Source organism: Canis lupus, chromosome 8, assembly GCF_048164855.1.
Source record: "Canis lupus baileyi chromosome 8, mCanLup2.hap1, whole genome shotgun sequence".
NCBI classification, from domain to species: Eukaryota; Metazoa; Chordata; class Mammalia; order Carnivora; family Canidae; genus Canis; species Canis lupus.
This window is the reverse complement of record NC_132845.1, coordinates 5,004,690-5,030,535: the sequence shown is the minus strand read 5'-3', so window position 1 is coordinate 5,030,535 and position 25,846 is coordinate 5,004,690. Positions and strand designations below refer to the sequence as shown.

Below are 25,846 nucleotides of genomic sequence, written 5' to 3'. Positions count from 1 at the left end.
AATTAGAGTGGTGAGATGGAATGTCTTTGCCTTGTTCCACATCTTAGTGAGAAAGTATCTAATTTCTCACTATGAAGAATAATGTTAGGTGTAGGTTTTTTTTTTGTATGTGTGCATTTTAGTAGATTGTGTCTTTCAAGGAGTTGGTCCCTTAATCTAGGTTATCAAATTCATGGACATGGAATTGTTTCTGATATTTCTTTATTATCTTTTTAATGTCTATTTATTATCCTACTAATGTATTTTTAATAAAATAATACAAACATTAGTTAAAATGGAATTTCTAGCTTCTTATTCTGAGTGTATAAAGAATTTGGCTTTTTATAAATTCACGTGTTATGAGATGCACAGAGTCTAGGTTACTGTTGTCATGGGAAGAATGAATTGGTACAGGCACAGACTTTGAGTTCTGAAGCATACCAGTACTTTATATATTAAAACATAAAATAAACATTATAGAAGTAAACCTTAAAAGTTGAGCACAAAGGCACACACAAGAACATAACACTACATGAAATTAATAAACCTAACCAAACAAAAATTTTTCAAGGAAATTTTGAACACATTCCTCTGGTATCAATATACTTATTGATATACAATTTGAATTCAAAAAAAACTTCAATCAAAGTCATCTTGAATTTTGCTCAGTAAGTTTTCTTTCTGAGATAGTAATCTTCTTGGATATTTATTTGGTGTTTTTCATCAATCTGGGGAAGTTTTTAGCCATTAGAATTTCAAATATTTTGGGCAGCCTGGGTGGCTCAGTGGTTTAGCACCGCCTTCAGCACAGGGCCTGATCCTAGAGACCCGGGATCGAGTCCCACGTCGGGCTCCCTGCATGGAGCCTGCTTCTCCCTCCTCCTGTGTCTCTGCCTCTCTCCCTCTCTCTCTCTGTGTCTCTCATTAATAAATAAATAAAATCCTTAAAAAAAAAGAATTTCAAATATTTCCCCCCAGAACTTATCTTATAACTGAAAGTGTGTACTCTTTGACCATCAGCTTCCTACTTCCCCTTCTTCTAGTCCTTGGCAACCACCATTCTACTCTCTGCCTGTTTGTGTTTAACTGTTTTAGATTTCACATGTAAGTGAGATCATACAGTATTTGTCTTTCCGCATCTGGCTTATTTCATTTAGCATAATATCCTCCAGCTTCATCCATGATTTTGCAAGTGGCAGGATTTCTTTCTCATGACTGGATAATATTCCACTCTACAAATATCACATTTTCTTTATCCATTTATGTGTCACTAGACATATTGTTTTTATATTGTAGCAATTGTAAATAGCACTTCAATGAATGTATGAATGCAAATATCTGTTGAAGATATTTTTAAATTTTTTATTATATTTTTGAGGAGTTTTTCATAATGTATATACCAATTTACATATGCCAGCAGTTCACAAAGTTTTCCTTTTCTCCAAATTCTTGTGAACACATACCTCTTATCTTTTTGATAACTATTTTAGCAGGTGTGAGAATCTCATTCTAGTTTTCATTTGCATTTTGCTGATGATGTCTTTCCTTGATTTCTATTTTGTAATTTCTGTATATGCCTGTTGAATGTGATTGGATCTAGACATCATAATGACAGACTGCAGAGTTTCTGGATTGTGTTATGATCTGCTGAAGAGTGATTTGTCTTTAATCCAGGTTGGCCATACTGAAACTACAAACTCTGACTCCCTTTCAGTTATCAGCAGCTAAATCATACTGATAGTTCTTTGATATTCTAACTCCTGCTTTTTACCAGGCTCACCAAGACCTCCAACAAAGAAGAATAGTTGAGGTTCTAGTTAATGAATTTGAGGTACTATTTAATTAAGGTACTGATTAATCTATCATGACCAGAGGAAAATATCTCAGAGATTATTTTATCAGACTTATATCCTTATGTTTTTGCCACAAGTATAAATTACTTTTCTCAGCTTCACTCGCATTTTGGTATGGCTATCTGATTGATTAATAGTTAATGGGGTATGAATAGAAATGATGTGTGCTATTTCCATCACATCCTATAACAACCTTCCTTTTCTAATTTTCCTATTATTTTCTCAGTTTATGGCTGAGTGCATGGAACTGAGAGCCTGGAGGTGAATATAGCCAGAGGGGTGGAAGTATCCTGAGAAGTGTCCAAATAGAATGCTTTCATCAACCAGGAGTACCCACATTGGATTATTAGGTGAGTAAGTATTAAAATCTTATTAAGTTAAACCATAGAAATTAAAGGATTAACTTCTCTTAGCCCCTAGCAGCACTTTGAAATTAGAATTAATACACACATTAATTCTGGATAAAATATGTCAAAGTAAGTGTGAAAGTAAAAAAAAAAAGGAAGAATGGAGAATGGTAAAGGTACTTTTTAAGGCAGACACTAAAAGACAGCAAAGTAGTAGAATAAGGGTTTTTGCATAACCTGTTTCTTGTTTTCTTCAAAATATCAGTAACAATTAGAAATTGTTTTAAATATTTTTCTCTATCCAACCATGGAGTAATTTCCAGGGATTCATAAAGTTATTGTTACAAAGGGAGTACTAGAATACAATAAATAAACCAATAAATGGTGAGTTTTACTAAGTCATATTTACTTTAATATTTCTTAAACGTAAATCCTTCTAGGTATATACAATATCGTGGTTTATTTTTTCCTCTCTTAATCTCTTAGTACTTCTAACCTAGGTTACTGAATAGTTTCCACCTCCTACACCTGCTTAGAATGATAGTCCTAAAGCTCAACGTTCATAGAACTACTCTCCTATTTAACCTTCGATGAATCATCATTGTCTATAACTTTGAGTCCGAGTTTCATGTCTAAGCATAAAAGGTTCAATTTCTTTCCTGTTCATTCTTACTTCTCTCTGGAAGTTCGTGTCCTGACATTGTTTGCTCTAGGCACAGTAAGCTATTTTCAGATAGTATCTGAATACTCTTTCCACTGAATGCACGTCCTGTGTTTCTTTACTTTGCCTTTAAAGTATCTCTTCATAGCTCACTTGTATTAAGAGGCACACCTGTTAAATAGGGTTCACAGAGCCAGGAAATGCAAGTTATACTTATAAATAAGGAATGAAAAGCAAAAATGTTAAGTTTGCCTAAATCATAAAGCTTATAAGAAGGACCATGATTAACTTAGATCAGATCACAAGTCTTATTATCACTCTAGCATGGAAAAAATAAGACATTATATAAAACCTTTGGTTCTTTGTCATTGATTTGTGCAACTATTTCTTTACAAATATTTTATGCAAATACTTTTTGCAAATATTTCTAAATTAATCTAGTCTCAGAATCCTATAAAACGGAGCCATATAATACCTACATTAGAGTTGTTGCAAAGGTTAGGTGAAAAAATTATTAATCAGAAATTGTTCTGACTCAAAGAGGCTATATGTGTAAGAGAGCAGAAATCCCTTTCAAAAACCTTTATACATATCAACAGATTTCAAAACTGCTATTTGATTTTTAAGAAAGAAGAATTTAAGTATTATTTACTGAGCCCGTGCCATATGCCCTGAAGTCGGTTGGTTAAATTTAATTATCACAACAACGCTTTGAGAAAACTATCATCATTTCCACTGTTGCGTAAGATGTGATGCAGTGCCCAGAATCTCCCCATCTGCTTGAAGTGCTGTCCAGAACTAAACCCTGCAGCTGCCAGACCCCTTAGGGCACTGCCTCAGCTGAAGAGAGTTGCCTCCTCTAAGGTTGCAAGCCTTTCCCTGCTCACATCAAAGGACATCAGTTAGGAGTTATCAACAGCCGTACCTCTCAACCCAACTCCCACAACTATAAAGCATCACTCTATGTTCAGAACCCACCATAGTGTCAGCTGAGGTGTCTGTTGATATTATATCACAGCCGAATTCCGCTTTCTGCCTGCTGATGCTTCCTTTCCTTTCTTTCACACAAATTGATGCCAAGAACACTCCCTAATAAACCACCTGCATGCTTATGGCTGTCTTGGAGTCTGCTCTGCAACGCCATGACTCAGATGAGAGAAGAGAAAATGTCCTAGGAGCTACAGAATTTTTCACATATTCTCAAAAACCAAACATCCTAGTGGTGTGCGTTTCCTTTGCCCTTTCCAATGGTAGCTCTGAGGAAGTTCCCAGTCACCGTCATACAGTAGCTAACAAATTCTGAATATATCATATGACTCACCACTTAGGGAATTTAATCCCGTGTGTGTACTCTGTAATTTTTGACACATGATCACTTGTGTGCATCATCATTCACCAGTTTAAGGTTGGATTCTGTCCTGTACCCAAATTTAGGTCACAATCCATCACTGAGCCGTATTTTTTTTTTTTTCCTCTATGCTCTTGGGACTAGGACAGAATTCATAGAGACAGGACTGGAAGATTATCAACTATCTTTAAAGATATCCTTGTTCAACACCTGTTTCATTCTTAAACATCGTCCTCCTTTTTTGTTTTTTTGTTTTTTTTTGTCATTTTTTTCCCCCTCTTTCTTTGGTTTCCTTTTATTCCTACCCCTGTGACCATCTGGACAGAGAAGTTTGATTGACTTTTTTAGTGGATCTAGAACTCCTTTTGTTATAAAATCCCTTTGGTCATTTGCTGCATATTCCCACCCCCATTGTCTAATGTTTAGCAATATCTCATCAATATAAGGCCAATAAATATAATTTGATGTGTGTATGGACAGTTCTGTGGTAATAGAATATTACTCATAAAAGATATTCAAAGGATCAGCCTAAGTGAAATGCAGATCAGAGTGTTCATTAGGGGCACAAAGCCATTTTGTCCGGCTAGTATAATGTAATAAATGATAGAAAAATCTTCTAACCAGAGGTCTTCTTTATTCCCCATGAAAACATTCCTAAATTGTCCTTCAACCAGAACTAATGTATATAATAAAAATGCAGTGGCAATGAAGTTGGCAACTGTGTCTTAATGAATATGTGCTGGGGAAAAAATATGCTTAATTGACAGCCCTGGAAACACAAGCACCATTGCACTAGGAAGAGATACAGCGTAAAATGTTCCTGTACAAGCTTCTCATATTGTGTCCCTCTGGACAGGCTGGTTTTTGACATAGGAAAAGGCAATTAAATCTGTTTAGCTTGTGCACGGCTGAGAACAAGGCATCTACTAAGTCCCCATAAAGACAGGTATTAAGTTTGTTTTGTTTTGTTTTGTTTTTAAAAGCTTTTTAAATTTTTTTTTTTTATTCTTTCTCAGCAATGGAATCTCTGAACTGAGATATTGGTTTTCCGAAAAGTGTCACTCAACCAGAGAGTGTTTCTCAGTCTGCAGAAGATTCAAAGTACTCTTATTGATGAAATAAGTAAGAATACAGGGCAAGGGGTTTCACCCACTTAAATTGGCCTAATAGTCTTAACCTCAACAATCACAAACTGATCCATTCTTCCCCAAAGATTCTTGTGACAAGTCATCTGGTTTAAAATCGAGACAGGCAGATGGCTGCTAGAGTTCAAGACAAATTTTCATTTCTCTAGGAGATGGAAATAAAGCCAAGGGAGTAGGTGCTAAATGGAAGAATTATTCAGCACACTGACCAGGAAGAGGGTTTGGGAAGTTATTATGAAAGAATCATTGAAACTATCAGTGCATAGCAGTAGAAAAGGAAAGTAAACAGGATAATAGGCGATGTTAGTAACAAGAGAGAAAAGAATGATCAGATATCATTCCTTTATACTGCACCTTTTCATCCTTTCCATAGTAATCTCATAGATCTGTGGTTTCTATGTTGCAGACAAAAATTGCCATGGGGCAGGCAGGTAATACGATGTCCACCACCAAAATAATTATACTTTATATAGTTTTGAGAGGAAAGAGGTAGGTTTTCCTCGCAGATGGAGATCAATTAGAAAAAGAGAATAACACTACCTAAGATTATTTATTGTGTCCATGTACTAGAAAATATATATAGATACATGGAATGATAAAATATACTGATAAGGTTAAACATAATTATATCTAAAAAAGATCAATATAATATGCTGATTTTGGAGACAAAAGAAACTCAAAGAGATTAAATAGTTGGCAAGTTTACAGAGCTAGTAATTTTTATCAGCATATTTTGAGTTTTTTTTTATTTTGAGATTTTTTTTTTGAACAATGACTTGTAAATGTTATCAACATATACATTTCATAGATGAGGAAAATTGAATAGGTACCAAACTATTCTTTAAATTGCAATAAGAATTTATGCTTTTTTTTTTTTTTTTAGAATTTATGCTTTTTTATCCTTGGGAAAATGGCTGAGACATTAGAGAGACAAGACAGAGGATTGTGAAGATTTATCAATAAATTAGAAACATTGATCATTTATCCTGCCTTTTTTATATACAACCTCCACCCCTGAGCATTTTAATAGCAGATGAGAGAAGTTTCTATTTATAGATGTTTTCCAGATAATAAACTGATGGAGGAATAAGAGAAAGAATATTATCACTTTGCTACCCTCATGAACTAAAGGATCTAGGCATTGGGCATCAATAACTCCTAATGTTCCATTAGAAGAAACATTCAAGTGTCGCACACCTTGTTCTGGAGGGACACAAAACTCTGAAAATCATCTTACCATAAAATTTTAAACTTGAATTTGATCATACTCTATATTCAACTACCAGGAAATACCAAAGACAATAGAATTGCCTATGCTGTAATTACAATGAGCAAATCTAGTCTTTGGGAAACTCTACAGGAAAAAAAAATGAAGCAATTTCTTCAATATATAACTTAACAGGAAAACCAAGAGAATGAAGAATATTAAATCTAAAGATTTAAAACATCTTAAAATTATAATTTACAGCATAGAGAATCTGGTCAATGATACCATAATAGTATTGTATGGTGACAGATGGTAACTAGGCCTGCGGTGGGGATCATTTTGTAATGTATAAAAATATTGAATCACTATGATGTAAACCTGAAAGTAACAGGATATTGACTATACCTCAATAAAAAGTCTTGAAATAAATTATATTTGCCTTATTTGTACTATAATTCAAACCAACTATATTTATCCATCCATACCCACACCCACACACATATATGTGCATGTGTATGTATAATATAAATGTATGTACTCTGCGTGTGTGGTCTGTGTGTGTAGTGTACAGATACATCTCCTATTTATCATTTATCATCTATCATCATTTGTCACCTTTCTATCTGGAGGGTGAGAAAGAGAAAAGAGACAGAGAAAACATGAAGAATACACAAAGAGAAACATGGAATTTATGACATATTGGATTTGAAAAAGGGGCTGGCTATATAATGATAAAAAGGAATTATTCTTCCAGATTTTTAGGTGTGATAATAGTGTTTTGAGTATCTTTAAAAGTCTTTAGATAGATGATGATAAATAGATAGATAGATAGATAGATAGATAGATAGATAGATAGATAGATAGAATAATTTATGGATTGAATAATACGGTATGTGGGAGGTGGGGGAGTGAATGGGCTATGCAGTAGTTTTTATCTGAGGTTGGTTCTGTCTCACAGTAGACATATGGCAAGATCTGGAAATCTTTTTAATTGTCATGACTGGGATCAAGAGGTAGAGAGGCCAGGGATCCTATTAAACATGCTAAAATGCACGGGATAGTCTTCTCTTCTCCTACCCAGACATAAAGAATTGTTAAGTCTAAAATATCAGTATCAGTAATGTTGAGAAACCACAGGTTACAGATAAACATTTTAGTTTACTTTTGCATATACTTAAACTTTAATGAAAGAAAACATTAAAGTAAAATTAAAAGGACATGAGTTTTGGAGTATTTTTATTAGGTCAGATAATGATGATTAGAAGATGTTCAAATGTGACCAAATGATTACCCCTCAGGAGAGTTTAGTCACAGAAATGCTCCAGTTATGGAATCAATTTAAGATGATGTAGTAATCAAGCTGTAAAAATATCTTTATTTCCTGGAGAAAATTCAAGCCAAATATAAATGTGTATATTAGACTAGAGAAATTTGGCTAAAATAGGAGAAGCAGGGAAACCAATGGTAAGTAAACCTAATAAATGAAAATCTGGAATTTAAAATGAGGTATTTGAGGGAATGATGATTCACTTAATAAAATGTGTCTTTAAAAGGGATTCACTGTATCATTTCTTTAAATAAAGCTCTCTACTGCATTGATTTGAATTGATTTACACATATTTGACTAAAACGAAAATCTTCTGGAACTTCCATGGAGTGTTAATAAAGTGTGACAAAAACACTAGGTTTAAAGTGTGCTTAGTTATGTGCTCAAAATGTTCAGTAAGGAAACACTTGGGTACCTATAAGAAAATTCTCTAGTTAGAAGCTGATTTATGGTTGATCCTATAGTCATGTGTTACTTTTAAAATGCAAAATGTAGTCAATTAAATTTCTACTGTATCAATTAAAGGCCTTGGAAAAGAGAGGTAGCCTGGAAAATTTAGTAAGACCAGAGCAGTAAGAAAAAAAATCAACTTTTACATATTTGCTGATGTCCTAGGAAAGAAGCAGGTGGCATGAGTCACGTTTCTCTATTCTGTTCCGATAGAGAATGATATAGATGAGTAAAAAGGGGGCTTCCTATCTATTTTTCTAAAAGGAAAAGGCCCCTATTTTCCTAAATGGAAAATTGGCATACTACTGTTTTTTAAGGTTTTTTGTTGTTTGTTTGTTTGTTTGTTTGTTTGTTTGTTTGTTTTTTAATGGGTAGAGGGAGGTCACCATGCTAGTAATGACTATTAGGATTTCTTTGGTGAGACTTTGCTCTGATAAGACATAACTCAAGCAAAAGTAACAATAAACAAGTTCTTCGAACAGTATCCTGGGGTGCCATGCTATCAGTGAACTCAGCAAATGAAAATTATTTATCCATCTAAAAAAATGTTTACCAAGCAGTCCTATGTGTCAGGAACAGCTGATCTTTTCACAACTTATAGTGAAAGAGAGAGAAAATAAACCATTAAAAAATACCAAATGTGAGGGAATCAAACATTTTCTGAAGCTAGGAAGCCAGTAGGACAAATAAGCAGTAAAAGGGAATAGAAAGAAACTGACGATAATGATAGGATATTGAGTGATATTTCAGTTATGAGAGGGAAGAGCCATATAAAAGAAGAACTTTCAAGCAGATTGCAAGAGTGAAGCCTGAAGGAAGAGTTACCTTGGCATGTGCTAAAGAAGTAAAGAGGCCCATGTGTCCTGAGCACTGTGAGAGGGATGTGGAAAGCAATGAGTTGAGGAGTAGCTAGGGGCTTTGGATTTGTTCTAAGTATTATGGGAGCTATTGAAGTGGTGAGAGCAGGAGGGCAACATAATCTGATTTGAGTTTAAAAGGATCACTGACTGCTGTGTAGAGGATGTACTTTATTGAGGCAAGATTATGAGCTCAATGCAGTGGTCCAAGGATGATGGGATGGTGCCCTGAATCAGTATAGTGGCAATAGTAGCACCAAGAAACAATGATTCAGGATATTGCTTGAAGGTTAATACTTGAATATTTGCTTATGGATTGATTACTATGTTTAGAAGGAATGGAACAATTAAAGAAGATTGTTATATTTTAAGCCATACTACCTGAAGGAGCAGTAGATTAATTGAGGAAAACTGAGGAAGGAAAGCTTTAGATGAAAAGAAAAAAATGTTTTTTTGGAGGGACTGATAAGGTGTGGGATGCCTTTTAGATATAAAGTGGAAATGAGGGAAAGCAATTGGAAATATGGGTATGCAGTTCAAGATAAAGGTCCAAGCCAGGGGTATAAATTTAGAAGTCATCAGACGATGAATAGTACCTTTGAATGACTTAACCTAGGTATATGAGTGAAGAGGAAAGAAAAGAGAAGAGCTGACAAAAATGGAATACTATTAGAAGGTTGTTGGCGGGGGGTAGGGGGCAGCAACTGTCAATGATACTGAACATAAATTCTTTTGAGGTAAAAATAAGGCCAGGAATATGTTATGTACTAGAAATCAAGGGAAGAAAATATTTTAAAAAGGAAGAAACAATTAGTTCCATTACCTGCATCCGATATTTCCAGTTAAGATGTGGCGAGACCATCAGTGAAGACACAGGTCATCATTGCAATAGCAGTTTTAATGGAATTTTGGGATTACCTGCATTTGGATTGAATTGAATTGGTTTCAAGACCCAATACAGTAAAAAGATAGAGAAAGGAATGTTTCTTTTTCTAGAAAAATGTTTATGGCACATTGCAGATGCTGAAAAAGTAGAACTACACCAATGCATAAAATACAAAAAAAAAAATATATGAAGAATAAAACAGGTTGATGAGCTTATAAAAAAGGAGTTTTTAAAAATAATGACTTAGGGAATCTTAAGAAAGAGGGGAATCTCACAGTTGCATTTTATTTCCTTGACGATGCTATCATTCGGGAAGATAAGTTTCATGGACACAGCTGTTAGTATGATAATTACAGGCTCAGTGCTGAGTTTTCCAGTAACTTTGGAAGACTTCTTTAGGGAAACAATGATTACTTTAGTAGTACCCTTCTATTTAGAACACTTGCCATCAGAGAGGATCTACCACAGAGATATGGTATCATTTGCTACTTTTCTCTTGCAAGAGTAGGACAGAATATACCTCATCTCTAGAGCTTACTTGAAAACAGTACTAATTTTGGCAATTAATCCTTATTCCAGTTCAAAACAGGCCACATTTACATGTAGATATTAGAACGAATGATTCTCGGGCATCTGCCTGCCCTGGCTTTAAGAGTTGGTATCTTCCTCCAACACTGTAAAGGACTGGACTTGTACGCCCTATTCAAGGAAAAAATAAATCATTTAACCAGTCCTTTTATTTTATTACAGAGCCAGATACCATGAGAGAGTGTGTGTGGATCTGAGTGGCCCAATGTATGATGTTCTCAGATTAAATTTGTTCCACAGTTAATTGATAAATAGCTCATCCCTGGACCCTGAACCACTTGCTCAGTGGAAAACCATGTTACCTCATCTGCCACCATTGATGCCCATCTTTGTGGCAAAGGGGCCTCCAGGATGAAGGTTGGCTCCAACAAGGGGACCTTCAGCAGTGAAAGAACCCAGGCCAAACATAAACAGATCTAAAGAGTCTCTGCCTCCCCACCACTCTGGACTTAGATAAAGGATCATATTGTAGGACATGAGACCTGGCTTCCTTGGCCACTTTCTAAAGTGTCTAGTTGACACAACCTGGAAGCTTGTGGAAGAATTAATATGCCCAAGGTTAACTGTGAGGGCCACAGAGTAAAAAGGGGACAAAATCAAGAAGCCTGAAGATAGATTCTTCTCCTTTCATTCTCTAGGCAACTGTTGCAAGGCCCCGAGGCCCTAAACAATCTTGCCTACACATTCTAAATGACTGCATCATGCCTATGCTTTCTAGTGGAACTTCGGATAATTCGGAGATATATACCCATTATTTGATTTATCTTATTCTCTTCTCTCACCCTTGCTGCCCTGGAAACCTCATCATAGATTCTCAGCATGTAATCTTTATTTCCATTTTATCAGAAATATGTGTTAATATAGAGGCTTTGATAGAGAGGTAAAAGGAGCTTTGGCCATACTTAAACAAACGCAAAGATATTTTATTAGGGTGAATTCTTCTCCTTGTCAAAGATGAAAAAAATGGAGTGTGAGCATTTCACATTCACTATTATTTTTTTTCACTATTCTTTTTAAAAGATTCGTTGACTCCTTATTGAGAGAGGAGGTTAAACATGCAAAAGTGTATCTCATATTAACCCTTCCCTCATGGAACTTTCAGTCTAGTGACCAGATGCCAAAGTCAGAGTCTACTAAAGAGAATAATAACCCATCTCTTGGGGAAATCACATATTGATGGGACCATATAATAGGGTGAAAAATCATGATGGCAAACACATGAAAATTTTAGCTGATGTGAAGAGCCAGTGAAACAACACAACTTTTCAACTCTAAAAAGCTAGTAATTGGGAAATGATGGTGTAGCAGGGAGGGGCATTTGCAAGCAAACCAGTGGGAGCTGTCAACCTTAGAAGATATACAGTGGCTGCCTCTCACATAGTGGCAGAGTCATTGAATTCAGTAAAAGGTCCTGGAGCTGGGTGGATGGCAGATTAACCTGAGCTCACTATGATCTTTTCCTATGAAAAGAACCTTTTAAAAGGTTGCTTAGCAGGTCACACAACTAGAAACTAGATGGCGTTGGTGAACTTCTGTTTGGCCATTCAGATCTACTCTCCCACCTTCTCTCTGTCCTGACCTGCTTTCTGTCCAGGAGGCAGATCTAGAAGAACTAGTTCAATGACTTTCCTTGTTTTCTCTCTGGATGCTAGTCATACATGTCCATGCACTGACTGGAGACCAGGGGAAGGGGGAGAAATGAATAAACCCATTTTCTGTGGATATTCTATGAGTAGGGGTGAATCCCTTAGTGCCCATGTGGATCTCTCTTCACATTTCTCATTTTCTGCAGGTTCTGGTAATCGTTCCTTCTTGGTGTCCCACTGTTATATCACCAGAGTACGGTACTAGCCCTATTTTGTGATTATAACACACTTTTGTAAACAGTCCCTTCTAAAATGATTCAGTTTGCCTATGCCATCTATTACTTTCTGTGACTCTGACTCCCAGAATTATAAAAGATACTGACCTCTTCTTTATAATCTGCATTTTTCTCCATGTAAAACGTTCAAAAAGGTTACACTGAAGAAGAGTTGCCTTTCCCAGTAAAATATTTAACCAACCTTATTAGTTTCTTCCTATATGTAAAATGGATCATTAATCGTCCAGAACCACCAGACAGACATTGCTCCCTTCATCAAGAAAGTTGGGAGTTATGGTCCTGAAGAGGATTCAGAAAATGCCAAAATATTCCCCAAAGTAAACAAAATGCCAAAATATTCCCCAAAGTAAACAATAATTTTATAATTCTCAAAAGAAGTAAATCAGAGCTCTATATTCATAAAATTTGAGTATTCTAAGTGTATTAAAGAAGAAAGTAGCTAAAGCTGGAAGCAAATTATGTAGTTTAAAAAGTAGAAGTACATTCATTTGGAATAATAATATGGGCTTGCCTGCACTTATCAAGGTTTTCCACCATTACTCTTACTCAGTTTTTTCAGAGGGGGCCCTTGATACCAAGGACCATCTTGAGAGGAGGTGAATATGACAAGTAGCATGGAGACTATACAAGATGGATAAACAGGCAAAATAATGATGAAGCATATGAATTCATGGAGAACCACTGGAAGTCTATAACATTCTCAAATGTGGCCGATTTTAGGTTAGTTATCAGCTCACCTGTCCTCATCAGCAGGAAAGGTGAAAGGATTAATTCAATATTCAACACTGTTTTAAAAAAGACATTTCCTATGCGGGCCTGATACTGTGCTAAGTGCCAATCAAATGAAAGTGAATAAGACATTGTATTTTCTCTCAAGCAGTTTATAATATAATGGAGGATACAGTTCAATAGTCAATCAGTTTCAATACCAAAATGCCTGTACTTCATAAAGGAAGGATAAGATACTATGGAAATACAAAGGAAAGGCATCCATTTTGACTTGGAGGATTAAATACAATCTCCCAAAGAGATACTGTTTGAATTGAAATTAAGGATGAAGAGTAGTTAAACAATAGAGCTGCAGAAGTGCCCTAAACATGAGCAAGAATTTAGCAAACAATTGGAATGAATTCCATAGTGTATGGATTTGGGGGTGAAGTAAGGTATGATTAGAATTAGATAAATCTGAAGAGTTATCCAGGAGTTGATCATGAAGGGTTGTATTTCTCATAGTAGGGACTTCACATTTGAGGCAATGGAAACCACAGAAAGATTTTAATCAGGGGAGAATGACCGTGCCATGTTTCTTAGGTGACACCAGACCCAGTTCCTAGGAATGCAGAGTGAAGGACCACAGAATATGAACATTTATTCATTTGTTCTTTCATCAGATGGTCTTTATTCTCCACCTTAAATTTCCACCTTATTTTTTTTTAAGATTTTATTTATTTACTCATGAGTGACACAGAGAGAGACAGAGGCACAGGCAGAGGGAGAAGAAGGCTCCATGCAGGGAGCCTGATGCGAGACTTGATCCCAGGACTCCAGGATCATGCCCTGGGCTAAAGGCAGGTGCTAAACCGCTGAGCCACTCAGGGATCCCCAAATTTCCACCTTAAATGTGTGCAACAATCCAAACATTTGTTATACAGTGTCTATATTCTTCAATTTAGCCAGATTTTGGAAATTGCTTTTTAAAAATGTTAACCAAAAAGGTAAGAAATAAAGTATATTTTTTAAGATTTTATTTATTTATTCATGAGAAACACAGAGAAAGAGAGGCAGAGACAGAAGAAGAAGAAAGCTCCCTGCAGGGAGCCCAACATGGGACTCTATCCAGGGTCCCAGGATCATGCCCTCAGATGAAGGCAGACTCTCAACTGCTGAGCCACCCAGGGATCCCCAAGTATTTTTTAAATAAAAATAACAACAACAAAAAAGATGTGGCATGAAAAATCTGCATGGATTTTTTTTAGATAAAAGATAAAACTTGAAAGAAATATTTTCTATAGTAGAAAAGTAATATCTTTTATCTCAAATTAACAGCGGAGCACAAAGCCTTCAAATTGAGAAAGCACAAAGCTTTCTAATATCTTTAGTTGTGCTGAAAGGAGAGCTGTGTGTCATTGAATATCAATAAATATGGCTGAGAAGATAAAAATAGATTTACTTTTACATTAGTAGAGCAGAGAGTAAAAACACTAATGAAAGAGCTTCCTGTTCCTACCAGCCACAGCATGATCCCGTACCAGGGGCAGGGCCAGACAAACCACTTTTGCAAAGCACAAAGCTTTCTCGATTTGAACCCAGCTCTAGTCTTTACTATCTTTGTATTTGTGAGCCAGTTGTGTTTATCCTCTCTCAGTCTTTGTCTTCATATGACCTAAGAGAAGACAATGAATGATATGACCTATATCAAAACAGGTGAGGACTAAGTTAATAGATATAAAATACTTGTCACAATGCCTGAGACATTGTAGTCACTCAGTAAATATTAGTGAAGAATTGACCAGAAGCTCCCCACTTGACTCCTGGGTCCTACATCATTTGTCTTCCCCCTTCATAGCTACTTATTTAGTGAAGTTGAAAATCAGAAGAACTTGTAGAGATGTGAAAAACTTACCCTTAGGCACACATTTGCTCCAAGGTCATTATTGTTTTTCTCTTACAGAGTCAAGTGGATTCAGTAGTACCTTTAGTTTTGAAAAATTTAAAAGCTGGTAGAGCTCAAAGGACCTTACAACTTAGGTCAGCTCTAGAACGAATGGAGGGCAGGAGCCTTTAGGTTTCCTCCTAGATTGTCAGCCCAGTTCCTAGAGGAGTTCCCAGGATAGACCTCTGCACAGAAATAGTAACGGGTGCCATATGTTGTATTTCTTGGAAACCTGAGTGTGTCATAGTGTTAAAAGAAGGCAGAGAATCTCAGTACAAACTACTAGTTCTCTATGAGGAAACACTATTCCCAGGGGTCTGCTGGTGGCCTTCTATTTACATCCCTCATCTCCCTTATTAGAGAAGCTGAGATTTCTAAGGACCTGGGACCTTTACCTGAACGCCTAGCATTTGCTTTAGGAAAGGGCAGCTTCTCTCAGCATGCCACCTTCAGAATACCAACATGCACTGCAATAGAGAGAAAAAGCTTGTTATTTTATTTTCTGGGCAGAGGGCTTTATCTTGAGTTCTCCCACCTGAAGGGGAAAATGCCAATAAATTTGCACCATCATTAAAAGTGCATGTGATTACTGTGATGATGCTGTTGTTCAGTGTAGATGGGGAAAAGAAAGAAAACCAATAATCTTGAGAACAGTAATATCTTTAGCTGTGCTGAAAGGTGAGCTGTGTGTCATCGAATATCAATAAATATGGCTGAGAAGATAAAAATAGTGTTACCTTTACATTAGCAGAGCAGAGAGTAAAAACACTAATGAAAGAGCTTCCTGTTCCTACCAGCCACAGCACGATGCCGTACCAGGGGCAGGGCCAGACAAACCACCTCTGCAAAATCATTGACACTGTTAGATTTGCCAGTGAGATCTTTACCTCCAACTTTTAACCGTATGAAAACATTTACATTCCATCCTCAGTCACCTGCTCCGTAGTCTTCTAACAATATGAGCCGTCTCTTCTAGTTTATTTTCATTCAAGTTCTGATATGATGTGTGAACAATGCCAAAGGAGATACTTTCCAGTTCTTACAATTCTCCTAATCAAAGAGGAATTCCCTGGGTAAAGGAATGTAGTTTCCCGCAGTCCACCAGTTAGATGTCATGCCTCAGTTTCCTCAGATGTCATTTTGCCAGGCACCTTTCATTCTCAGCCATCCTCCCTGCCTCAGACCTTTTCTTTCCCCTCCTTCATCTCTCTCTCTCTCTTTCTTTCTCTATCTTCTTCCTTACCACTCTCCCTGAAAAGGGATACCTGGGCCTGATATTTTGTGTGATCTTCTAAGCAGTGTGAGACACATGTATATTGCACACATGTGACTAGATGGGCAGGTGATCCATGCTTTACTAAGAGACAAGAAAAGATAAAATCCTGGGGTCAAGGGGTGCCTAGGTGGGTCAGTCAGCTAAGGGACCAACTCATGGTTTCAGCTCAGGTCATGACTCAGGGCCTTGAGATCAAGCCCCTGCTCAGACTCTTTGCTCAGCAGGGGGTCTTCTTGAGATTTTGTCTCCCTCTCCTCCTCAAAAACAAACAAATAAATCTTCCAAAGAAATTAGGAGATTGAAGAATAGGATATTGGCATCGTCTACTGAAATAAATATTATTAAAATAGCACATTAAATTGTTAAACACATTTTAAAACATTAAAATTTAAATTTAAAACATTTAAAACATTTAAATTTAAAATTTAAAACATTTAAAACATTTAAATTTAAAATTTAAAACATTTGTAATGTTTTAAAACAGAGTTTTAAAACATTACAAAACCTTCCTGAACTCTTTGTGTAGAATCCTTACTATAATTTAGAGAGCATACATGTCTGTATACTCAACTCAGTATAGTTGTCTACCTTGGAAAAAAGAAAAGTGCATAGACTTTTCGTGGGGTGGTAGATGATGATAAAAAGCTATGACTTCATGCCCCATTTATATCTAAAAGCCTAAGAAGAATATGCAGAGTAGAAACCCTTCCCCATTCTACTCCTAAAACTAGGAAATTTGAAAAAAATTAAAGATTGTAGACAAATGCACTTAGGGAAATGTTTTGGGGGATGAAGATGTCCCCATCTGTAGCTTTTATCTTAGATTCACCTACTTAGAAGTAGGATCTGTGGCAGAAATCTCTGTGAAAGTGATTCACAGAAGGAGGGCTTTCAAGAGAAACCTGAGTGATAGGGTAGGAGAAGAAAGATGCGAAGATGTGGTTTCAGGAGGAATGTACCCAGGTCTGAGCCTACTGGGAGTTCTGGCACATGAATTCCCCCACAGAGACACAAGTGTGAGCTATTATGGGGTTCATCAGTCAATCACTGGCTACTGAGGTCCTCTGGGAGGGAGTAGGGTGTAGCCTCCCAGGCATCTGCCTTAGAAGTAGTTCCCTTTAGCCAAGGACAAGCCTCCAACAAAGAGTGCAGATGTGAACCATTAGTAACCAACACTGAGAGCTGAGGGATGGAAGAACCAGGTGATTGGGGTGTGCATCCACTGAATTTGCTGTAGGAACATTTTCCAACTCAGAAAGAGCTGAGGGATGGATGAACCAGGTGATTGGGGTGTGCATCAACTGAATTTGCTGTAGGAACATTTTCCAACTCAGTTTAACTCAAGTCATTGGGCATTTAATATCTTCAAGAACTAGGTGTAGTGATGTAGATAGTAATAAATAAATGTATGGTTTCTAGCTTCAAGGAGCTCCTAGTCTAATAAATGAGACAAATATGTACTCAAATATTGAACAATGACCTGATTTTCAGGCTATGATCATAGTTAATCTAGGTTTGTTCTAAGAGATATAAAGAGCTGAGTCACAAAGAATTCAGATCCACTTTTCTTGTTTACCACCACTTGAAAGGGTAGTTCATTAAACCTCATGGCTTTAAAACCCATCTGATGACTCCCAATTCTGTACCTCCACTTTGAATGTCTCCCTTCAACTCTTCAGTCATACATCCAACTATCTATTAAACATCTCTTTCTTTAATATCTAAGACACCTAAAACTTAACAAGTCCAAAGTAGAACCCCATTTTTGCCTCTACCAACTACTTTTTTTTTTTTTGCAGATTTCCCATCATTGTAAATGGCAGCTCCAAGTTTCTAGCTATATAGACTAAGAATTTTAGATTCATGCTTAATTACTTTCCTTTTGTAAAGCTCATATCAGCAAACCATGCCCCGTTCAACCTCTAATATATTTGGAGTTAGAGCACTCCTTTCACCTCCGGTACTATCACCCTGGTCATCATCAACAATCCGCTCTTTCCTGGGTAATTGCTAGAGTAGTAAATGGTCTCTATTTGCTTTATTGAACCCATCCCTCTGTACCCCTCAACTCACCACATGTGTAGTCTCTTCTCACAAAAGCAACCAAAATGAATGATTCAAAACATAAGCCATATCATATCATTCCTCTACTTTCACAATTTCCCTTGGAAAAAAACAAAAAACAAAAAACAAAAACACAAAATCTTATACTTTCCTCCATGGCACGCTATGACTTGATATATCAAAACAATCTGTCAGAATGGGCCATAGAGATGTTTTGGAAAGTAGTCTGGAAATTTTTTTGTAAGCTAGTTCCTAAATCATTCTGCAAGTTGGAGCACAGAAAATGAACAAATGCTAGAGTCTGTAGCCTGGCAATTATGGACATACCACCTTGTATTTACAGTTATGGGAGTGGCCATAATTATCTTTGTAGAAAAATAAGTCAGAAGATAAAAGGTTTGGCACAGAATTTTGAGGACCTTCAACTTTTGATGGTCATGGGATGGTTGGAAGGACTGGCTCAGGAGATAAAGAAGTAAATGCTAGGCACCAAGAAAAGTATCGAGAGAGTGTAAGTCATGAGAGATAGGGATTATATAGGAGACTGAGACTTACTCTTTAACCTCAAGAAGCTATATTAGATTCCAGTATCTGCAAACTAACTCAGTGACTGAATTTCATATTTTTGCACTGGATGTATTCCTCAATCACTGATTTTTTTTTTAATATAGTTATAAAAGATAGACTGTTACTACCATTTATTTTCTATAATTAAAAGGTCAAGTATTTGTATTTGAGTGACTTACACACTTGACATCTATCTCAACAGTGCCTATTTCCATATTTGACCATGACCATCTTTGTGATAAATGCTTTGAACATGCCTAGTTATATGGCACTGATGTCTCTTTCCAAATAATTTTGATTATCTTAGCCTTCTTACATTTTCTATTTAAGGAAAAAAAATGGTCATGATATTTGGCCTATACTACTTCTGATTTCTTGACCATTGAATGACAGAGTTTTACAGATTTTTCTACGTGGAAATCTTAGGAAATATTCTATATACTTTGGAGTATAAATGAATGAGCCCTAGAATTTGAGTAAGAGTGTTAAAATAGTTCATTACCTATATTATTTAGCTATAGGGTTAAGAGATAATGTTTTCCAATGTATTTGGTATAAGTGTAAATTATCCATTTATCGAACAGATATTGCAATCCATATTATGTAGAGCTTACTCTGATGAGTAAAGAAATATCCAGGAAAAAATATGACTAAGTGTCTTTCCTCAAGATGTTTTCATTCTAGTATTGGAAGGCCAGAGTAATTTTAACATAAATCGGAATACTTTAAGATGCAAAACTTAAAAGGAGAAACACCTTCACATTCACTGTGACTTCATCAGTGCTCAGAAATGGTACTTGCCATATAGAATGCACTCAATTAATACTTATTGAATAAATAAGTGAATATCAAAAATGGTAGAGGAATTAGAGGAGATAAATAGGTGAAAACAGGTTGCAAAGTATAAAACCATATTCAAACAAAACACAAGACAGTATTATGAATTTCCAAGGCTCAGAAGACCCACTACTGTGTAAGGAGCAATAATTATGTTCTAAACAGAAGTGGCATTTGATGAGACTTTGCACACTGAGTAGATTTTACAAAGTAGAGATTAAGATTTATTTTTAGATCGGAGGAGTGAGGAAAGTAAAGGTCATAAAGGGCTGGCAAACAAATATGCTCATGCTTTGCTGGTATTAAGAATATATAATTGGACCGCTTTAGAAAACAAGGTTGTTTTAATACGTGTTTGGGCCAGAGCATGGTAATCAATAACGTAGGCTAAATTCACAATGTAAAGGGAAACTGTTTTTGAACAGTCGAGTCTACTGAGAAATAGGAAACTACCTTTGGAAAAAAAAAATAGTCATGCTGTGGTGAAAAGATAATTTGATTAAAAGTTAAGACATTTTAAATTAGTCATATAGGATAATTAGAAAAATAGCACTAAGTGTTGACTAAATAGGAGCTCTTACTCCCACTGGAAAACCTATTAAGGAAAAGGCTATAAACTATGGAGAAATGTTTGCTATTTGTCACTGTTTAAATAACTACTGCATTGACTGAAATGTTTAAAGAACTAAATATTTTTCCACAGTTGCAGCCACCTGGTGAGTTGCTAACAGTTAGACAAAGGCAACCTTAAGGAAACATATTTATCATGACACCCCATGCAGTTCTAGCCAGAGAGAGTTCCACTCCAAAATGGATATTTCCCTTGGGTTGTAAAATTTTGTTTCAGAAAAAAAACTCCCTTGGGGAATTAAACTTCCCTTTTCTTTTTAATTGATTTGAATTTTAGAGTTATTCAATTGTTGTATTGTTCAATAAACTTTTATTAAACCTATCTGTGCCTAACACAAGCCTAGGCACTGTGGGGATAAAGAGATGAGTTTCCACACTATTAAAATTGATACCTAACATATAAACACTACATCTACCCTCCATGGCAGATGAACTCAAGAGAGATCCTTTCTAATGATTTATATAGAAGATATAAACATTTTCGTCATTATGTCCATTTTGATTCCAGTGCCAGAAACATGCATAAGTGGCAATTAAATGCAAAATTAAGACCTGCAACATAATCCATTTACTTTAAAGATGAACGGGGTGGAAGATATGATCATTTCACATAATCTTCATTACTTTCCCAGGTTTGCCAAGGAAACTTCTTATATAATATTTATATTCTGTAATATTTATATATATATACTAAAAACTTCTTACATGATATTTATTTAATGTATGAGCTTATTGTAGGGCAAGTTAAAAAAATACAGATGAATATAACACTTTTTTTTAATGATATAAATAAGCGCAGGCCTTCCCCCAAACTCCATCCAGTTCATCGTGTCCACAGAGAAAAGAGGCAGAGCTAAAGTAAAACAAAAGTGTTTATTTGGGGTGATTTAGGAAGCCTAGATTTAGGTGGCAGCCCACTAGGGAACAAAATTGTGTTCCACTAAGGAACAAAAGTTAGAGGTTTTTAAAGACAAAGGGAGATGATTTTATACCTTATTTACAAAGAATTTTACTTAGTGTTGGTGGTAGAAAATGAATTTTAGCTGAATATAATTGGCCACTAAGCCTCTCACTAAGTTCAGCTCCCCTATGGTGGGAAGTTGCAGATGCTTGTGTAGAGTCCTTGGAATAGTTTTGTTGGCCCACTTCATAAGTTAATGGTTTCACCCACTGAGGACGTGCATAGGGCCCATCTCCTTCCTGGCCTCTCAGCTCCATTTTAAAAGCCCTTGACATAAGTGACCTCATTTTATTTCACCTTTCACAAAATCCTCAGAGATTATCCCTCTTTAGAGATGCTTTTAGCATTCCTGTCTTTTCCCTAGATTTACCCATCTCTCTCTATCTGGCTTTCCGTCTCATTCTGTCTTCATCTCTTTACCTAACTATCTGCAAGTGTGCATTGTGTTTTTTTTAATAATAGTGGGATCAAAGGCACCTGGGTGGCTCAGTCGGTTAAGCGTCTGCCTTCAGCTCAGGTCATGACCCTAAGGTCCTGGGATTGAGCCCCATGGCAGACTCCCTGCTGAGCAGGGAGTCTGCTTCTCCCTCTCCCTCTGCTCCTCTTCCCCCGCTCATGCTCTTTCTCTCTCCAAATAAATAAATAAAATCATAAAAAATAGTAGTGGGATCATGCTGTACATAATAATTGGTAACTTGATTTTTTTCTTTAATATATTAGTGATACATTATTTCAATTTATAGAGATAAAATTTATTCTTTGGAGTGGCTGCATGATGTTCTGTGACATGGTTGCCTTGTAGTTTTATTTAACAATTTTCTCATCATCAAATATCTAATTATTGGGGTAATAAATATAAAACGCATATACAAATTATGGGCATTTCCAGAATTTGTGAGACTGTTAAAACATAGCTGCTCCTCCTTTGAATTTTTTCATTAAAATTTGGAAATTACCTTACAAACTTTTTTTCTATTATTTATTCTATTTAGGTATTTTATACTTATTTATTGAGATTCAATATTATGTGTCATGTCCTGATTCTGCAGATACACTGTTAATAAGATACAATGTAAGCTTGTAAAGACCAGGATGCAGAACTTTAAGATCTATGTGGCAATTTTATACCTTGTGGCAGACACTGCATGGAAGGAAAGGAAAACCACCTAAACTGGTCCCCAAGAATAAAAGAATCTCAGGTAGAGATATAAATTGAAACAATGTAGCTAAGTGATATTGAGATTATTATATATAATTTCTTCTTTTTTTTTTAATTTCTTCTATTATTAGAAAAAAATAATAAGAGTAAAAAGTGTTTATAAAGGTCGTGAACATTCAGGATTTCATTCTGATTCTTTCTGGGCATATTTTTTTTTTTTTTTCTTTTTTACCCAAATGGGAACCCTCGGCCAGCCTGCTACTTTCTAGTTAAAACAGGAATAGGGGATTCAAACTTAATTTTGATTGAATTTTCTAAAAATGTCTTTGCCTTTCTGGCACCTGATTCTTCTGGACAAAAGTTCTTGATGTCCATAGGCAATTATAGGAAAAACAATGAAGTTATAGCTACTGGAAGAGAACATACTGATTTTGTGGTTTGAGAGTAACCTCAGCATCTGAGGAGGGACTGTCTTAGACCCTGGGAGGCATGATAGAGAGAGGACCATCCATGATTGCTTGACTTTCAAAAGCGCCTTCGGAACTGGAGGGTATTATGCTGAGTGAAATAGTCAATCTGAGAAGGACAATCATCATATGGTTTCACTCATATGGAGAATATAAGAAATAGTGAAAGGGATTATAAGGGAAAGGAGGGGAACTGAGTGGGGAAAATTAGAGAGGAAGATAAACCATGAGCAACTCCTAACTCTGGGAAATAAACAAAGGGTAGTGGAAGGGGAGGCAGGTGGATGGATGGGATGACTGAGTGATGAGCACTGAGGAGGGCACTTGATGGGATGAGCACTGGGTGTTATATACTATATGTTGACAAGTTGAATTTAAATAAAAAAAAAACAAAAAAAAAAAAACAAAAAGAAAACAACAACCAAAAAACAAAAAAGCAAAGTGCCTTCACTCTCAACCTTTGGCTCTGTTAGCTCTTTCAAACTATTGCAAGCACTTGAAATTTAAACAACCTCTGAGTTGACAATCGTCTGCTGGATGATTCTGACTTGACCACTGTTTGATTCCCATTTCCCTCTAATTTCCTGGGAAGTATATCCTTGATTATTGCTGGAACATTCTAGAGAGATAAGTAGCTCATTACTAATGTATACCTTACAGTTATTTATCCATATAAGTGGGCTCCCTAATCAGGAAAAGTAATGAAATGCATCCCTGAGTTGAGCTGACATGACCATTTTACATCACTTCCGCTGGTATGATATTCAAATCCTCATCAAATCACTGGCTTGGGTTATTACGGTTGATAAACTTGCTTTAGGTGTCTTTCCTGCTGGTCAGTATGAAGTCAGCAGGTGCTAACACATTATGCTGTACCTGGATTGACAGTTTGGGCCAAGTAAAGAGGTGACTCTACAAACCTTAAAAAGGTTGATGGACTAACTTGAAGGAAAACCCACCTGTTTTTCTAAGCCAGACCCTGATGGCTAATGGGATTGGTTAAGGTGGTGGGGTCTGGGAACTTGAGAGGCATGAGTTTGAGTTTAGTAAGACAGGTTGGCCTCACCCTGATGTTTGGAGCAATGTTTAATTAAATGGTCTACAAGGCAACCTGAATAGGTTTGGTTCCAGCCTCTAGTTGGTCAAATTTCATTAATTAAATGGTCTACGAGGCAACCTGAACAGGTTTGGTTCGAGCCTCTAGTTGGTCAAATTGCTCCAAGTGGGCTGTGGGGTTGCTGCACTAAGAGAAAATTCACCAGACACCAGGACAGTGGCCATTTCCCACCCTAAGTCACATTGTTGGACCCCCTGGCCTGACCTAAGGCTGCCAGGCGTAAGAAAACATTCCTATCAGATGTGACACTCTGAGGGCTCAGAAGCCAAGGTTAAATTCTGTACAGTATCCCACCCACCTCATTTGGCCTTTGGCTCTTCTCTCCCATACATTATGACTCAGAAAAATTAGTCATCTATGATAGTGAAAATCAGTCATCTAACCAACGTGTGACACCTCTGGTGATAGGAAACGAAGGACTTCCAAGGTAGATCCATGTCATCTTTGGAAAATATATTATTACTTTTATTGAGACGTCATATAACCTATGATACCCTTTTTGTGACTGCATTTAAACATGGACAACAGGTGAGTGCATTGAAAAAGGATACGCTCTGAAATAAGCAAATGAGGAGTGGAAGAGCTTGTCTTATTAAGAAGAAAGAGAAAGAGGTAGGGATTTTTTTTTTTGGCAGGTGTATATCATGGCTTTTATGAAACAACATGCTATAAGCTGTGTTCCATTGATAGCAGAGAAGCGATAAATCACGAGCCAGTCAAATAAAATAAAATTGTGTGATCTCATGTTGCCTTTAAGGCAGAGGAGGATGTATGATGGATAGCTGACCTTTCAAATATAAGGTAACGATAATATATTTCTTTTACTGGTACTTTGATTTATGATAAAAGTTAACTGAAAAAAAAATTTCTCCGTGAACCCAGTTCAAGGAAAATAAAATTAAGTGAGATTATAAGAAATCTTTACCTTAACTAATATATTCACCTCTATCCACAGGCCAGTTGAAAAGCTATGAGGCATCTTGGGCGTTGGGATGATAAACTTGTAGTCGGGCCACTAGTATCGTGCTCACTACACTTTATTTTCCCACTTCAGTTCTCTCAATAGATTCAATTTTGAAGCTAAGCAGTACATGTACAAAGTACTTGCAGGAAGAGACATTTCACTGATGATCTGTTTTTGAGTTTTCCTTATTTCCATTACCTTGCGGAAGCTAAATTTCTTCCAGATTCTTAATGTCCTGGAATCCTAGTCTTCTTGGAATTGTCATGTTTTATTTCTTTGTCTTTTGAGTAAGTGGGTGAAATTTGGAGCTCGTTCTAAATCAATCTAAATTATGCTCGTAAGGATCCTACATGTGAATCGTCTCCTCATGCAGCTAAAGAATTAAAACCCACCTGACCCATGTAAGAGACATGAATTAGATGGGTGAAAATCAAGGCAAATCTCATGTAAGTTTGAGATGTCTGATTATATGTTCTATTAAACTATAAGTTAAATCATTAATCAAAGAAATAAACTGATTTTACTTTTTTAATTTTTTTTTTACTTTTTTTATAGCCCTCTATTCCTTTAGAAGTTAGATATGATTTAATAGTTTAATAGATTAGATAGATTAAATAGATT

At 36.2% G+C, this 25,846-nt stretch overlaps 1 long non-coding RNA gene across 2 annotated transcripts in view; it reads left to right on the top strand.

Annotated features, from left to right (window-relative positions):
• LOC140637516 (uncharacterized) overlaps positions 1–25,846 on the top strand; it is a 134,890-nt gene that overhangs the window by 58,739 nt on the left and 50,305 nt on the right. For both annotated transcript variants that reach the window (XR_012034610.1, XR_012034609.1), the window contains exon 2: positions 2,059–2,182. This is a non-coding gene — a long non-coding RNA (uncharacterized lncRNA). The remainder of the gene's footprint in view (positions 1–2,058; positions 2,183–25,846) is intronic.